The sequence below is a fragment of the Apium graveolens genome, chromosome 7 (genome assembly GCF_009905375.1).
Source record: "Apium graveolens cultivar Ventura chromosome 7, ASM990537v1, whole genome shotgun sequence".
Lineage (NCBI taxonomy): Eukaryota > Viridiplantae > Streptophyta > Magnoliopsida > Apiales > Apiaceae > Apium > Apium graveolens.
The window spans coordinates 168067961-168072268 of NC_133653.1; the positions used below are offsets into that span (position 1 = coordinate 168067961).

Genomic DNA, 4308 nt, shown 5'->3' on the forward strand with positions numbered 1-4308 from the left:
GAAAAGATTCATTGATTAACATCTTATCCTCCAAAGTTTTACCTTGATCTTTCAAACATGATAGATGATCTGCTACTTGATTTTTTGTACCTTTTCGATCCTTGATTTCCATCTCGAATTCCTGAAGTAAGAGAATCCATCGAATCAAGCGAGGTTTTGAATCTTTCTTCGAGACCATATATCGAATAGTAGCATGATCAGTGTAAATTGTCACCTTTGTCCCAAGCAAATAAGATCGAAATTTCTCGAAACCATAGACAATTTCCAGCAACTCCTTCTCTGTAGTAGTGCAATTCACCTGAGCACCATTAAGGGTCTTACTAGCATAGTAAATCACATGGAAAATGTTCTACTTCCTCTGGCCAAGAATTGCTCCAATTACATAGTCACTAGCATCACATATCATCTCGAAGGGCTCATTCCAATCAGGTGCGGTAATCACAGGTGCTGTAGTCAAACTCTATTTCAAGCTTTCAAAAGCAGCTAGAAATTCTTCATCGAATTTGAAGGGAACATCCTTTTCCAGCAAATTATATAGAGGCTTAGAGATTTTGGAGAAATCTTTGATGAATCTCAGATAGAAACTCGCATGACCAAGAAAACTGCGGACTCCTTAACTGAGATTGGCGGATAAAGATTTTCAATGACCCCCACCTTGGCCTTATCCACCTCAAGACCCTTGCTAGATACCTTGTGCCCAAGAATGATACTCTGTTGCACCATGAAGTGACTTTTTTCCCAATTGAGCACCATATTGGTCTCAACACATCTTTTCAGCACCAACCCAGGATTATGCAAGCATTCGTCATAAGAAGTACCGAACACGGAAAAGTCATCCATGAACACCTCCACATTAGTGCCAATCATATCAGAGAAAATGGCCATCATGCATCTCTGAAAACTAGCAGGTGCACCACAAAGTCTGAAAGAGACTCGACGAAAAGCGAAAGTTCCAAATGGACAAGTAAACGTGGTCTTCTCTTGATCTTCTGGAGCAATGCAAATTTGATTATATCCCGAATAACCATCCAGAAGACAATAATACTCATATCCAGCCAACCTGTCAAGCATCTGATCAATGAACGAAAGTGGGAATTGATATTTCCTTGTAGCTTTATTCATCTTTCCATAATCCATACAAAATCTCCATCCTGTGACTGTTCGAGTAGGGATGAGCTCATTCTTCTCATTAGCTACAACTGTAATGCCTCATTTCTTAGGCACACATTGCACCGGACACACCCACGAACTGTCATAGATAGGATAGATGATTCCTGCATCTAGCCATTTGATAATTTCTTTCTTCACAACCTCCTTCATGATAGGATTTAGCCTCCTTTATTTCTCAATAGTTGGTTTGCTTCCTTCCTCAAATAGAATTTTATACATACAATGAGAAGGGCTGATTCCCTTGATATATGCTATAGTCCACCCAATTGCTGATTTAAACTCTCTCAGAATTCTCAAGAGCTTATCTTCATCACATCCTGAACGGTCAGATGCAATAATAACAGGTAAAGTAGATGCATCACCTAAAAATACATACCTCAAGTGCTTAGGGAGTGGTTTAAACTCAAGTGTTAGAGCTTCTTCAATAGATGGCTTGAGACGCTTTGGAGGATTTTTCAGCTCTTCCAATCCAAGAGACTCGAACGACAAGTCCAACTTCCTATTCCATGGGAATGCATTCAAATATTGCATCTGCTCTTCCCCTTCTTCATCTCCACTATCAAAATCACCCATTAAGGATCTTTCTAAGGCGTCAGTTCTTAGCAATTGATCAAGATCCGAAGTCACTACGTAATCGACCAACTCCACTTTAAAGCACTCATCTTCATCAGTAGGGAATTTCATGGTATTGAAGCCATTGAACGTGACATCCTGACCTTGAACTCTCATGGTCAGTTCACCTTTTTGTACATCGATAAGTGTTCGGCCTGTAGCTAAGAATGGTTTTCCCAAGATAATGAGAATCTTTTTATCTTCATCAAAGTCTAGAATGATGAAATCAGCAGGGAAGATGAGTTTATCCACCTAACCAATAAGTCCTCCACTACACCTCGCGAATAAGTGATGGAACGGTCAGCCATGCAAAGACATGTTCACAGGTATTGGATCAGGTAGTCCAAGTTTCTTGAAAACAGACAAGGGCATCAGATTGATGCTAGCTCCCAATTCACACAAATACTTGTCGAATAACAGATTACCAGTGGTGTAATGTATCGTGAAGCTTCCTCGATCTTTAAGGTTAGGAGGTAGTTTCCGTTGCAGCACATCACTGCACTCTCTTGTTAGAGCAGCGGTTTCAAACTCCTCAAATTTTAGTTTCTGAGATAGAATACCCTTCATGAACTTAGCATAGCTCGGCATCTGTTCTAGAGCTTCAGCAAAAGGTATGTTAATGTGCAACTTCTTGAAAACCTCCAAAAACTTGGCAAATTTCTTATCAAACTTCTGCTTTTGAAGTCTTTTAGGATATGGAGGAGGTGGGTAGACTTGTTTATCCCATGTATTACCCTCCGGAGGATAGCTTTCAACAGCTTTCTTCTTCGGTTCCACCTCGGCGTCCTTCTGCACAACTTTTTCAGCTACAATCTCATTTTATAGAATTGGTAGAGGTGCAAATACACCTGCATTCTGAACAAAATCTTAAGAATTTTCATCTTCCTAAATTTGGGGGCTTGCAACCTTTCCATATCTCAAGGTGATTGCATTCAACTGCTCTTTAACTTCCATCTTTCCTGGATTAGCTTCGGTATCACTAGGAAGAGTTCCAGGTTGACGGTTCAACAAAGCATTGGTAATTTGACCTATTTGATTCTCAAGAGTCTTGATAGAAACTGCTTGACTTTTGCACATAAGCCTCAACTCCTCCAATTCATATTTTTCATTAGTAGATTGACCGACACTTTGTTAAAGTTGAAGTTGTTGTCTTGGTGCATACTGTTGTTAAAAACCATGAGGGTTCAATTGTTTTGCTTCAAACTGCTGATAAGACTATTGTACTGTATTCTAGTTGTTGCTCCAACTGAAGTTAAGATGATTGCGGTTATTAGGATGATAAGTGGAGGGAACTGGTTGCTGCGACCTCTGAAAGTTGCTCACATACTGAGCTAATTCACTAGATATAGCACACTGCTCTGTCTCGTGCGCACCTGCACAAAGCTCACAGGCACTAATGATCTAATTAACTCCATAATTAGCCAAAGAATCCACTTTCATCGATAATGCCTTTAGCTGAGCAGCTATAGTCGTAGCTGTATCCACCTCCAGAATTCCTGCTACCTTGCCTTGAGATAGTCTTTGAGTTGGGTTCTGATATTTCATTAGCAGCCATCAATTCAATTAACTCATAAGCTTCGTCATAGCTCTTAACCTATAAGGCTCCACCTGATGCTGCATCGAGCATAGGTCTCGATTGTGCTCCCAACCCATTACAAAAACAATTAATGATCATCCAATCAGGCATTCCATGATGATGACACTTCCTAAGAATCTCCTTGTAGTGCTCCCAAGCTTCACATAAAGATTCTCCCGATTACTGCGTAAATTGAGTAAGAGCATTCCTGATTGCAGCTGTCTTCGCCATAGGGAAGAATTTAGTAAGAAACTTCTGAGCAAGATCCTCCCAAGTAGTGATAGAAACTGGTGGTAGAGAATGTAACCAGCACTTAGCTTTATTCCTCAGAGAGAATGGGAAAAGCATCAGCTTCACAACATCTTCAAAAACATTGTTGAACTTGAAAGTGTAGCGGATCTCGATGAAATCTCTAATGTACATATTGGGATCTTCCGTTGGAGAACCCCTAAACTGGACTGAATTATGCACCATTTGAATCATGCTAGACTTGATTTCAAAGGTATTAGTCATGATGGATGGTCTGAAAATGCTAGACTGAATGTCATTAATCTTGGGTTGAGAATAATCCATCAAAGCTTTCGGATTCGCTACTGGCTCTCCCATTTTAATGATCACTTCTTCTTCAACCTTCTCAACTTCTTCAAAGAATTCTTCAACTACTTCAACTTCGTCCAGTGTTTCCTTATGAGATTGAGAACACGTTCGCATACACGCTCTCTAGAGTACCTGAAACACCAACAAAGTAAATGCGTACGTAAAATATCCGAGTCAGTGAACTTTAACGTCCATTGATGTCAAGCACATAAACTAAATTTAACACCGAAATCCCCGGTAGTGGCGCCAAAAACTTGTTCGCACTAAAACACACGCAAAAATACACGGAAGCGCACGTGATCACAGGTAGTATAAGATATAAGTCAAGTTTGTTCCCACAGGGACTGGTTTAG

The 4308-nt window shown here is 40.2% G+C and overlaps 1 non-coding gene across 1 annotated transcript; it reads left to right on the forward strand.

Moving 5' to 3' along the window:
- Positions 1 to 3467: 3467 nt before the first annotated feature.
- On the forward strand, positions 3468 to 3574 carry LOC141676188 (small nucleolar RNA R71). The gene has a single exon (XR_012556792.1). It is a non-coding gene; the product is annotated as a small nucleolar RNA R71 (small nucleolar RNA).
- The last annotated feature ends 734 nt before the right edge of the window (positions 3575 to 4308 follow it).